The sequence below is a fragment of the Myotis myotis genome, unplaced genomic scaffold, assembly GCF_014108235.1.
Source record: "Myotis myotis isolate mMyoMyo1 unplaced genomic scaffold, mMyoMyo1.p scaffold_m19_p_9, whole genome shotgun sequence".
Lineage (NCBI taxonomy): Eukaryota > Metazoa > Chordata > Mammalia > Chiroptera > Vespertilionidae > Myotis > Myotis myotis.
Window position 1 is genome coordinate 30,953,549 of NW_023416401.1, and position 13,478 is coordinate 30,967,026.

Here is a 13,478-nt window from a genome sequence, read left to right on the forward strand (position 1 = left end):
AATGAGGTTCTGATCAGCATCTAATAATCTTAGGAACAGAGCCTGGGCTCTGTTGAACACAGAGACATAGTAATGTAATGTTCAAACTAGAGGTAACATCTAGGCCTTAGTTGCGTTTCAGGTCCAGGCACAGAAAAGCAGCAAAACCAGACAAAATGATGGCATGGCTGACATCAGGACCAGATGCAATGACCAATGACCTCCTACCCTAGTACTGACCAGTCAGTAGAGACCACAATTCTGACCCAATATGCTCATTTTGATGAATCAGCATATTAAAGGACACACCTGGAAAGCTGATGACTATTCTGTTGAGATCCTCCTCTGAGACCCTCCATAAAATCCCTGCCTTTAGAAAACATAAAAACCCTTCAGACAGAGGGCCCAGTGGGTGCTCCCTCTCTAGAGCACGCCCATGCCTTCTTTCTTCAGGCATGTATCTTTGCTTTCTTCAGGCATGTATCTTTGCTTTCTTTCTCCTAAACTCTAAGGGTCCCCAAGACCAGGGGAGCAGTGGTCAGTGGCAGCTCGTTCCAGGCTAACCCCCTGAACCTGTCTCGAAGGGCCCTTCTTTTGTCTCTGTAATTTGTTTCCTGAGTCCACACAGCCCAGCTGGCTCACTTCTTCTGCCTCTGTAACCTTCTTTCTAAAAGGCCAGGGCAGCCCTAGTTGGTTTGGCTCAGTGGATAGAAGGGTCCCGGGTTTGATTCCGGTCAAGGGCACATGCCTGGTTGTGGGCTAGATTCCCAGGAGGGGGTGTGCAGGAGGCAGCCAATCAATGATTCTCTCTCATCATTGATGTTTCTATCTCTCTCTCCCTCTTCCTTCCTCTCTGATATCAATAAAAATATATTTAAAAACAACAACACTGTGTGGCTAGAGGCTGGCTATGCCCTAAGGACCACCGGAAAAAACAAACAAAAGGCCAGGGCAGCTCTCTGAGCAGCCCACTCAAACCTTCTCCTCGAGTATACTTTCACTTTGCATGCTACACAAACTTCCTTTTGCTCTAGAGCTCTTGGCTCTAAATTCTTTCTTTGCCAAACTCACGAACCAAGAGCCAACATTGCAGGTACCATGGCTATTGAATAGCTCCCAACAACCTCCTGGCTCTGAACTGTCCTTCTCCCGCAGTGCCATGGTGTTTCCCCCTCTTTGTCAGAGAAATGATGGAGAAGAGGATCCTTCTCTTTGGTCAAATGTTGGTACCAGGTGACACAGCTTGTTCTGAGAATGAAAAGGAAATCTCTTTAACTTGATGGGGCTGGAGCTGGAAGGTGGAGAACATGACTAGATGCAGGAGCTTTGGGCAAAGAAGAAAGAGAAAGAACTGAAGTGGAAGTCAGCACTCTTCCAAGAAAATCAGCCTCAGTCAGTGACTTTTGAACTTTTTTGGACTTGACTCACTTGTAACAAACATATTTGTGATTCAGCGCATGGGCACACACACTGAGCTGGAATAGAAGCTTCACAGAACAATCTAGCCCTTACTATGCACTCTATTCACACTCTAATATTTTCTCGCTGAGTCTACCCCATTCTTTAAGTGCTGCCACAGCCTCCGAAATTGACTTCTGAACTGTCCTGCTCCCTTCATTTATGCATCGTGTACATGCCATAAACCTACCCATTTGGTATTTTGTTGTTGTTGTTAATCCTCCCCTGAGAATATTTTTCCCATTGCTTTTCAAAGAAGGAAGGAAGGGAGGGAAGGAGGGAGGGAAGGAGGGAGAGGGAGAGAGAGAGAGAGAGAGAAACATGACGTGTGCAAGACACATCAACTGGTTGCCCCACACACACTCCCCCACTGGGCCAGGAGGGTACAGAGCCTCAGGTACTTGCCCTTGACTGGGAATCAAACCCAAGACCCTTTGGTGTGGGGGAGATGCTCTACCACTGGAGACACCAGCTAGGGCTGGGTTTTGAGGAAGAGGAAAAGAGGGTGTGTTCAGGCTGGGGCCCCCACCCCACTTCCCTGCCTTCCAGATCCCCAGAAAACCACCCTCTCTGGCTGCCCTTGGCACTCCCAGTCCAAGGCAAGAAGCACCAGGCTGGCAAGAAGGTCCCCTCTGCTTTGTGGAGGATGCCCCTCCAGGCCCACAGGTTGTGGGGGTTTTAGTTGCTCCCATTTTTTAAAAAGGGTAGGACTCACTGCTGCTCTACTTTTAAGATGCACAGCCTCCCTTTCCCAAGTCTGCAGAGGAGACTCAGCGGGCACAGCCTGCTGTGGGAGCCTGGGACCAGAGGTGCCTCTACGGCTTCTCTCTGCTCTGAGGGAGGCGGCTGCCAGGCCATTGGAGGTGCCGGCAGCGCCCTTCCCCCATGGTTCCCGCTGCCACTTATTTTGGGGTTTCTGTGTAAACCTAGTTACAGAAGATCTGGAAAACTCAGAGTTCAAAATAAACCACCAAGATTGCTCAGGATTTTTAAAAATACATATAAGCAAGACAAAATACCCAAAGCAAACATGAACCCTGACAGGATCCCAATTTTTAAAAAATTCCCTAACAGGCATTTGAGGACAATTGGGGAAATTAAATGATATCTAATTGATTTTTTTTTTAAGTTGTGATGGTATTGTGGTCATGTAGGAGATACACACCAAAGTGTCATAGTGTGCAGCTTGCTTTCAAATGCTTCATACAAAAGAATGTGTGTGTTTGTGTGCAAAGAGAGGAAGCAAAAGTGGCAAAATGTCAACAATAGGTGACTCTAGAACAGGAGTGGGCAAACTTTTTGACTCGAGGGCCACAATGGGTTCTTAAACTGGACCGGAGGGCCGGAACAAAAGCATGGATGGAGTGTTGGTGTGAACTAATATAAATTCAAAGTAAACATCATTACGTAAAAGGGTCCGGTCTTTTTTTTTTAGTTTTATTCATTTCAAACGGGCCGGATCCGGCCTGCGGGCTGTAGTTTGCCCACCCCTGCTCTAGAATGATGAAGGGTATAGCTGATCATTTTGTTATTGTCATTTCTTCAACTTTCCTCTAGGTTTGAAAACGTCCGGAATGAAATGATGGTGGTGGGAGTGAATTGTCAAAGACTTAGCTCAGTGAGTGGAGGACGCAGACAGCCTGGCTACAGCCCCAGGCTCTGTGGGTCAGAGGCTGCTGCCGAGGCACGGAGGCATGGCGATGGCCTTCTCCCTTCTTAGACGGAGAAGGGACAGGTGAGTGCACAGGGCCTGCGGCTGAGAGGTGGCTCCAAGGGAGGAGGAGGACTTGCGGGAAGGGCTTCCCAAGGCTGGAGTCTCTGGACGTAGAGCTCGGTCTCTTGGACCCACTAAGAGTCCAGGTGTGAAGAGGGAGGAGGACGGGAATCCCTGTTCGTTCCTGAGCTCTGAGGTGCCCCCATGATGGTTGCTGGGCAGTTGGGCAGAGCCTTTGGATCTCATTCAGCCCCACCAAGATTCGCTGCGCACCCGAGGTGTGCCAGGCACCATTCTGGTTGGGGAAAGTAAGCCGCTGCACTGCGTCCGCAGGAAGATGAGTAACTGAAGGGCTCCAGACGGAGGCCCCTGGGCTCAGCCCCAGCCGTCTGAGTTCCTGTGTTTGGGTTCGTTTGGACAGTGGTGATGGGCACGCCTACCCTGCTGCCCAGGGGCTGCTTTTGTGTAGGGTTGGGAATAAAAATAAAAATCTTGTTTTATTTACCCTTCACACAGATTTGGATTAGAAGCTATTTTTGTTGTCATGGATTTGCTCCCCGTGCCAGGGGAAGGCCCACGTGGAGTGTGGCTGCCTGCAGCCTGTTTTGTTCTGCGGGGGAAATGAATCGGAAAGTTAACTGTGACTCTTAGCTCTACATCCTGGGAGTTCTAGGCTTAGATGAAATCAGTTTCCTCCTTAGCTAGTGAGGAAGACCGATAATCTTCAAATTCCCTAGCAGCTCTCACATCCTGTGACTAATCAGCACCTGCTCTAACTGAAGCAAACCTCAGCTGATCTAAAACTCGCCCTGGTTGTCCCATTTCCGCTATTTCTAAGAAAGTAGTGAGCAGGTACGCATGAAGTACACAAAGAAGAATGAACATCCATGTGTTAAACAAAAAAATTAACTTCCTCTGCTGAAAGTCTTTAAAAGAAAGGGTTTATGAGGCCATTGCTGGCCGAAAAAGAGGGCCCTCATGGGACGCGGAGTCTAAGCCGCCAGCAGCATGGCCAGGCAGGAAAGATGACAAGCCCCCCCAGTCCCCACCCCCCTAAACCCCCACCGCCCTGAGCTTTGCAAGTGTTTTTATATGTCAAGGAGGGGAGAGAAGGATGTAAGCTGTTCTGAAAGGATTTACATTAGCTCGGGACCAAGGGGATGGGGGAGGGGCAGGGGCCCAGCTCAGGGGCAGGCCAGCACCCTCTGCAGCGAGGGCTGGAAGGAGCTAAACAAGAGAAGGCCCCAGGCTTCCGGGCACCTGGCTATTGTCCCTTTTTAGATCATCTCAGAAACAGCCACCTGGAAAAAGTTACTGTAATAATCGCATCAGACACTAAAGAGCGGGAGCAGTCCTTCGCTGGTTTTGCACTTCAGTTGTTAACTGATTAACTCCTGTAGAATGAATGAGCCACCCCCAAACTGTGCCTCAGTGGTATGAAGGTTTTAAGCTGGGGCAGCCGAGACCCTGCGGGCTGAAAAGGAACCTCTACTCCCCCCTTGAGTATCCAGAACAGCGGTTCTCAACCTGTGGGTCGCGACCCCTTTGGGGGTCGAATGACCCTTTCATAGGGGTCGCCTAAGACCATTGGAGAACACATATATAATTACATGTTGTTTTGTGATTAATCACTATGTTTTAATTATGTTCAATTTGTAATAATGAAAATACATCCTGCATATCAGATATTTACATTACGATTCATAACAGTAGCAAAATTACAGTTATGAAGTAGCAACGAAAATAATTTTATGTTACATTTGGCTGCTTGCTCTTGCTACTCTGTCTCATGTCTACTGATTATGAGATCAGCCAGAAGAACCTTGAGGGTAGGAGAAAGCTTGTTCCTCCCCCACTCCCCTTTTTCTCTTCCTTCCACCCCCGGGGCTTGCTATAATTTAATTTAAGGCCTTTCAGAATTTTCTCTTGGTCACATGCATAGACCTGAGTATAGTAAATCAAGTTCATAACAAATATGATTTGACACGTATCTGATCATAACAGAATTGTTACCGTGTTGTACAGCAATGAGGCAAAAACGTGCAGCGTGCCAAATGGCCTTTTTCAGCGCAACCTAACTCTTCATTTATTTTCCCAGTCACGGAATCAAGTCCAACACTGACCATTTTCTCGGATGCTGTGCACAGCGCAACAGCCTTCAGCACGGTCTAGAGGTGCCGAATGAGGTGCCAGCACCCTGGGGTCTAGTCCCTGGCGACCCCTTAGCAAGCGGTGTGACCTCGGAGCCTGTTTCTTCTTCTGGAGCATGAGGGGGTCGAGTGGAGCAGATGTGAGGACCCTCCAGCCCGAAGGACCAGAGCTTCCCCAGCAGCCCCGGCCATGCTCAGGGAGCTTCCACCTCCACCTTCCCTCACCCCGGCCCCTTATCTTGCACCCACACAACAGGCTGCGCGGGCCTGGGGGCCAAGGCCTAGCAATCAGCCCAGGAGCTGTGAGGCAGGCCCGGGGAGAGCACTGGATGGGGGCGGGGCAGAGGCCCCATGAACGGGCCTCCCAGAGAGAACAGGGTCTGGAACAGCCCCAGCAGGAGGCTTAGGGTGGAGGGGAGGGGAGGCCCTTCAGCCTGGGGTTTTAAAACCAGCTGAAGCAGGGCAACTTTCAGGACTAGTCTTGAGCAGTTTATATTTTATAAAATAGTCTTTATATTATTTTTCCATTAGAAACGAATCAGTTTTGCAAGATAAAAGGTTCTGGAGATCTGTTGCAAACCATGTGAATATACTAATGCTACTGAATTGTACACTTAACGATGGTTAAGATGGGACTTTTTAACCCTAATTTTTAAAAAAAGGCTGGGGGAGTCACAACCAAGCTTCACAAAAATTGGAAAGGCTGAAAAGTGACAAAAGACAACATCCAATCCCCCACATTAGGCAAAATAGAAATTGATCTAAGTGATCATGTGATTTAAAAGGTAATTGCGTGTGTGTGTGTGTGTGTGTGTGTGTGTGTGTGTGTGTAATAGAGAAATGTTCTGGTCCCAGACTCCAGTTGGACATGACATCACCCTACAGGTGTCAAAATTGAGCTTCTCGTCTGCCCAGGTCTGCACCAACCACATTACCATGGCCTCAGTAAGCGCCGCCCGTGACCAGATTGTCCAGGTGTGCCACATTCGGGAATCCTACCCCCTGGATCAGATTGTAAATCCCTGAGGTTGGCGACCAGACTTCCTGTACGTTGTCCATAATACTCAGCAGAGTGCGTGCTGTGCAACTGCGCCTGGTGAGTGACTGCGAGTGAGGAAATAGAATGGCAGAGCATCTGCAGGGCAGAAGGACTTCCCTCTCTGAAAGGAGGACCCAGGATATTGCGGTGGGAAACAAAGAGAAAGGTCAGAATGCCTCCCTAAACCGGGGCTTTCTCCCAGGAAAGTATAAATTCAGGTGGCGGTTTAAAAATATAGTCAGAATGGTTCACGACTGATTATGATCAACCAGTTCTTTGCCTGAATCCTTTCCCCGTCATTCCTCGCTGGTCTGGGTAGGAACTAGTTTTGTGTCTAGTTGTAGCCTTGGCCCTGAATGTTCCATTGCAGGGGCAGTGGGGGCGCGGTGGGAAGGCCAGAGCCCGTCCAGCCCTGCCTTCCCTTTGACAAGCCTAGAGGCTCTGGGTGGGTGGGCACTCTCTCTGCCGAACAGGTTTGCTAGGAAAGCAACGGAGATAATGCAGGTAATGACGCCTGCAAATCGCAAACTGCCAAACCAAAGCAATGCAAAGTTGTTTCTCCACTGCAGTAAAATGATAGCTATTTAGAGAGCTGCACCCTGTGGAAGCCGGGAGCCCACCCCTCCCAGCTGTCTCAGCTGTTCTCAGGAATTCTGTGGCAGCCACTCCCTCCCTTCTCAGCTGGCTCAGAGATCCAGAAAACAGCTCTCCCCACCCGCCCTAGAAGCTCGTCCCCCAATGCTTTGGCCCTTCCCTCCTGAAGTATATTTGTGACCAGCTCCCAAATAGAAGCTCCATGGCTCATTCGTTAAATCGGGCAGAAGCAAAGCAATCTGGTGCTGAGTCCGCGGTGCTCCAGGCAGGAGCCCTGGCTTTCTCCCCTGCATCTCACTTAATGATCCCCCCATCACACACACACACACACACACACACACACACACACCGCCCCCAGCAGGTAGTACCCACAGTTACAGGGGAGGAAGCCGAGTCTGAGAGAGGCCAAGAAACTTGTCCTGGCCACACATGCGGGCTCTAGCCTCTCCTTCTTCTTTTTAAAAAATTGTATTGTATTGTATTGTGGTCAGAACACTTAACACGAGATCTATTCTCTTAAGGAAGCATCCACTCTAAGCTTGTTGACTTACGTTGCACAGAGACCTCTGGAACTTACTCATCTTGCTCAGCGGAGACTTGATGCTTGCTGATTAGTGGATCCCCATTGTCTGGACCCTAATTTCTTTTTTTAGCATACAGCATAACTTTATTCTCTTCCACAACTGACAATATTAAGTAAAACAGCAATCACTCACATTTACATGGCACTCTATGGTTGAGAAATCCCTTTTACAAATATTTCATCATTTTCTCTAATAAAAACCCACCAAGATATTATTATTCTTGCCTTTTGATAGCTGAAATTGATTAGTGCACAGGAAATTTTATTTATTTATTGTTTGACTATTGAATATACCATTTATTTAGTACGTTGTACCTAGGATTATTATTATTATTATTAATTTTATTTTCTTGTTTAAAGTATTACAAATAGTAGTACATATGTCTCCTTTTTCCCCCATTGACCTTCCCCCGGCCTCCCCTACCCCCCTGCACATGTCCTTAACCCACCCCCCAGTGTCTTGTGTCCATTGGTTATGTTTATATGCGTGCATGTAAGTCCTTCGATTGATCTCTTACCCCCCTCCAACACTCCCCAGCCTTCCCACTGTAATCTGACAGTCTGTTCAATGCTTCTCTGCCTCTGTATCTGTCTGGACCCTAATTTCTTAAAGAAGCAGGGCTATATGTGTACTGACACAGTTCAACAGAACTTTTTAGCTGCAACAGAATTGATTGGAAACTGATGAACCAGAAAGAACCGTTTTATCCACTGCTCACCCCACGGGGGATGCACTGAGCCTCTGGCCTCGCTCCAAGGCCCTGGGAGAGGCCAAGACGTCTCCACCTTCTCACCTGGCTTCCACTCAACAGAACAGCTGGAGAAGTGGCACCTCAAGGGCTCCCGACTATTTTTATGTGGCCATCTGCCCTCCAGACCGGGCCTGGCAGGCAGCTACAAGCCCGAGGAATGCCACAGCAGGTGGGCGACGCCCCGACAGCTGACACCCAGCCCTGCTCCTGCCTGCTGTCCTGGGGACCCTGGAAGTGGGGTGTGAGGTGGCCAGAGGAGAGAGAACGCCTTTTACACGCCACCGTGTGACGTGATGTGTGTGCCCTTGACTCGCTGTCCGTCTCTAGAAGGAGCTGAGCTCTGCCCTGCCGTGGCCAGGGGAGCAGAGTGCGCCAGTCGGACGCATTGGCCAGCTGCTGACCTCAGTCACCCAGAGGAGAGGGCCTTGCAAATGCCCTGCAGAGACGGCGCCCCAAAGAAAGCCTGGGCCTCCGCTTGTCATAAGACCTGGGTGTCCCTGGAAGCTAGGCGTGGAGCAGTCAGGCCTGGGCAGGGCTGCCCTCAGATGTGTGGTTAGAGGCTGGGCGGGCTTCGTTCACAGTGTCCTGGGCAGGAGGAAGCATTAAAACCAATCAGTAAAACCCCCTTTTCATTATAGAACAGCGGTTCTCAACCTGTGGGTCGCGACCTCTTTGGGGGGGTCGAACGACCCTTTCACAGGGGTCGCCTGAGACCATCGGAAAACACATATATAATTACGTATTGTTTTTGTGATTAATCACTATGCTTTAATTATGTTCAATTTGTAACAATGAAAATACATCCTGCATATCAGATATTTACATTACGATTCATAACAGTAGCAAAATTACAGTTATGAAGTAGCAACGAAAATAATTTTATGGTTGGGGGTCACCACAACATGAGGAACTGTATTAAAGGGCCGTGTATTAATTAATTAGGAAGGTTGAGAACCACTGTTATAGAACGTTGTAAACATACACAAATCGGAGATGAGGATAATGAAACCCATGTATCCATCCCCCGGCTTCATGTACTTACATGAAACCATATCTTACATGATATGTGGAACCATATCTTACATGTGTGCAGCATACCTGTGTCCTAATAAAAGGAAAGAAAAAACACACAAAAACGGGTGTGTTTGTACCAGATTTACTGCTTTAATTTGTTCTTTTCAGGAAGCGATGGGAAGAGAAGCGGGTCAGATATACGTTGGTGTATAGTGAAGAGAGGATGTTGAATCCCTGTCACATCTTCCTTTTTCCTTAGGTAAAGGGTGTTTACTTCCAAGCACTGATGGATGCCTGCTGTGCGCCACGCCCCTTCCAGGCTGTGTGCTTGGATCATGGAACAGCACCCGCCAGCTCAGGAGGGCCAGGACGAGGTGGGTCGAGACGAGGTGGGTTGAGGTGCCTGGAGCCCTGGGCTGGCACTGGTGGGACGTTGAGGAAGGCAGTTAAATTCTACATTCTAGGCTTCCTCATGTGTAATCATGATAATGTTGATCTTAACTATTATTATGAAAACCAAATACAACGGTCTTTAAGCCACGGAAGTGTTTTGTAAGGACAAAATGGGACTTTTCCCAAGGCGGGATGGAAGGAGACGGGAGCTTGGAAACTCAGGGGTGTGATTCCTCAGCGATAAAGCTTTCCACCATACCGCCTCCTCCCATGGGGCCTCAGGAAAGTCTTGTTCCCACGGCACCCCAAGAAGCCCGCTTCCACTGGCAACAGGTGGGGATACGGGGGACACCCTACCAATGACAGAGAGGAGAATGAGAGCCTTCTGGTGTGGGGCCTCACACTGCCATTCCCACGAAAGCCAAGTTTCTCTGGGTGGGCATCTAATTCTCATGCTGAGAAGTTTTATATTGTATTTTAATTTAGATGATAACTCTACATATAACTCCGTATTGCAGTCCTCTGTATTTTGTGCTTATATTGCAATGTGCCAAATAGTCCTACTAAGAAAAGAGCAGAGGTGGACTTCCTTCATTTATTTTTTCCATTAATCAACAGACATTTATTGAGCATCTTCTGTGTGGAGAGGCTGGGTGCTGGCCGGTGACGGGATGGTGTCAAGAGAAGGCGGCTGCATGGAAAACAGGTTTGCAGTAGCCTGAAAAAGCCAAGGGCAGCGCTGAGCTCTCACAGACTCATTGCAGGATACGATGTAACCTAATTAGCTACACCATTGAATTAATGTTGTTAATTTGAATTTAGTGGCTTTTTTCCAGTTTGGTTTATATTTATAATGTAAATTTTTAAAATAGTTGTATAGATGCTATCAGCATAAAGCGTTCATATCTGAGTTTGTTTGTACATAGTATGTATTTAAATAATGTTACAATGAAAATAATAGAACTTCTTGGGGGGGGGGGTTAGAGAGCAACCAAAGGACTTGTATGCATGCATATTAGCGTAACAAATGGACACAGACACTGGGCAGTGGGGGCTTGCCCGGGGCAGGTGGGGGGGGTTGCTAATGGGCGGGGGGGGGAGGGACGGGGAGAGGAGACATATGTAAAACTTTAGACAATAAAAAGAAAATAGAACTTCTTGGGGGTTTTCCTCCCCTCCTACCTCTCACATAACTCTTCAGCAGTTTCACGTCTCTCCCTAACACAGGCACTTGCTAATATGCACACACGCATGCACAGCACGTGAGCACACACGTGCACACGATCAAGCTCACACTCCCAGGGCCTCCCTGTTCCCAGCGCCGCCCGGAGGCAGGCCGATCCTGCGGTCCTGCGTGTGAGGGTCCCCGGGTCCCAGGAAAGAGGAGCCTGGCGGGGGATCTCCCTGCCCTCACAGGTGTAGAGGTGGCTCCAGGAGGTCGCAGCAGGAGGCTAGGTGCAGCATCCCAGGGAGAAGATCCTCGGGAGACCCTCCCCTCCCCACTGCTGGCTCAGGGCCAGGTGCCTCGGGCCAGCTCTGCCCCCAGCAGCCTCCCCCGGTGGCACACCCCAGGACCCTCCTGAGCAGCCCTCTGAGCCGGGGCCCCCACAGTCAGCGACACGGCTCCCTGTGTTCTGCTCCTGCAGAAAGCTTGCGTCACTTAACGTGTCCGCCACACTGCAGAGACGGCAGGGGAAGCAGAAGACATTAATGACAGGCTTCCTTTAGGTTTGGGGTGGGGACAGGGTGCTCAGAGGAAGAGGGACTCCACACTGGCTGCTAGGGGACAGGGTGCGGAGGCCCCGCGCTCCCCGGGCGACTGGTGGGAGGATGGGAGCACCGGGGAGGGTGCTTTGGGGAAATAGATAGGATTTATTTTTTATCATCAAGAGCACAGAAGTAGGACCTGTGGGCAGAAGTTTTAGGGACCCAGACCAAACAAACAAACAAAAGCCCAAACTAACAAAACTGTCCCCAAGTGGAACGAGCGGCTTTTGTGAGGGTTGTCATCCCTGAGAGTGCTCATGCCGAGGGTTAGAGGGAGCCCAGGGGTGCTGTGTGGGGTGGGAGGTTTGAAATAAAGAGTAATAGACTGACAATCAGATTTAAAAAGCCACACTTCTTTAAATGTCCTGTATATTTTCACATGCACGCACACACACACACACACACACACACACACACGCATGTCGGGGTGAAGAAAGCTCCACTCTTTGCCCACATGAGCTTGTGGGCTGCTCTGAGAGTATGGAGCTTATGCAGCAGGAAGCTGGGTGCAGCATGCTCTGACCCTGGCCCCTCTCTGAAGGAGTCCCCTTGGGGTTGTACTGGTTTCAGGGTGTACAAAACTATGAGCCCCCAGATTGAGCCAGGTGTTTGTAATTATTTACATGAGTGTAGTTCCAGCTCCTTTATAGAAATTAGGATAATTGTAGCAAGAAACAGGAAGCCTGAAAGAGACAAGTGACAAAAAGGAGAGGGGATGCTACCCAAAGTTTTCTTTTTCCCCCCAGATTGATTTTAGAGAGAGAGGAAGGGAGGAAGGGGTGGGGAGAGATTGAGAGAGAGAGAGAGGAGAGAGAGAGAGAGAGAGAGAGAGAGAGAGAGAGAGAGAGAGAAACATTGATGTGTTGTTCCACTTATTCGTGCATTCATTGGTTGATCCTTGTATGTGCCCTGACTGGGGATGGAACCCACAACCTTGGTGTATCAGGACGACGCTCTAACCCACTGAGCTACCTGACCAAGGCCCAAAGTTTTCTTTACATATGAGTTGTTTATCACAGAGCAGTAGGAGCAGGAGACAGACGTCCTGAGTGGGAGCAGCACTCCTCAGATTAGGAGGCAGGTCACCGTCTGTGGCTGGTCCTGGGCTGTGAGCAGGCTGGGCCCTCCCTGGAGAAAGGCCACACTCCCGCAGGTGTAGGGCACTGAGGGAAGGGAACTCCATGTCCCCAGGTGGGCCACGCCAGGCAGGGCCAGGCCGTGGCTCTGTGAGAGGGGCAACTCTGAAGGGTGGACATGCCCACCTTAAGTCTCTGCGTAGGAAAAAAAGCAGGTGGAAGCTGCCCGTGTGAGGAGAAGGAGAGCTTCCCTTTGCAGAACCGGATCCCAGTTTTTCGGATTCTAGTCTGAAAAAGCCACAGCAATGTCACTGACTTGGGGCCTGGCAGCCCAGGTGGCAGAGGCCTTCCCCAGGGCTGGAGGAGAGGGGAACTGTGGAGAGCTGGAGATACCAGGCCGGCAAAGGCACTCTGTTTACATTTTTAAAAACGGTGCCGAGAAAACCTATCTGGGGGTGGAATTCCTGAACCACCTCATTTTGATCCTCACTTTATAGATGAAGGAGGAGAGTGCAGGGAAGTCTGTGCAGGCTGACTTTAACCAGTCTGTCCTTGGCCATGAGGTCATGGCTTTTAGAAGACCCCGTTCTAACACCTTAGCTCTTGCCAGGCCAGGACTTGGCGCCCTGCTCACGACAGAGGGTGACCTGAACCTAGCCCACACCGGACGTGTGGGGGCCACTGGTGAACACCGAGGTGCACCAGACCTGGGAGGTCACGAACCCCGAGCTCATAGGAACTATTTCGTGTTTTCTGAATCACGACCCAGAAGTCAATGAGGTGGAGCCCTGGAACTTGGCCCCCTCGAGGGCACAGAGAAAGACCCTGAACCCCGGGATCCTGGGAAGGGGCACCTGCCACCAGCTCGGACTGGGCTAACGACTCAGCTATTGGCGACGCCTAAACCCCCGCAGCGGCAGCGCCTTCTCCGCGGGGTGCGCCTGGCTCCGCGCGCAGCA

At 49.9% G+C, this 13,478-nt stretch overlaps 1 long non-coding RNA gene across 2 annotated transcripts; it reads left to right on the top strand.

Moving 5' to 3' along the window:
• Nucleotides 1–5,689: 5,689 nt before the first annotated feature.
• LOC118663669 lies at nucleotides 5,690–10,579 on the top strand. Of its 2 annotated transcripts, none has more exons than XR_004970108.1 (3): nucleotides 5,690–6,506; nucleotides 9,543–9,672; nucleotides 10,295–10,579. It is a non-coding gene; the product is annotated as an uncharacterized LOC118663669 (long non-coding RNA). The 2 variants fall into 2 exon arrangements; XR_004970109.1 differs by lacking the exon at nucleotides 5,690–6,506 and adding an exon at nucleotides 8,017–8,438.
• Nucleotides 10,580–13,478: the final 2,899 nt, after the last annotated feature.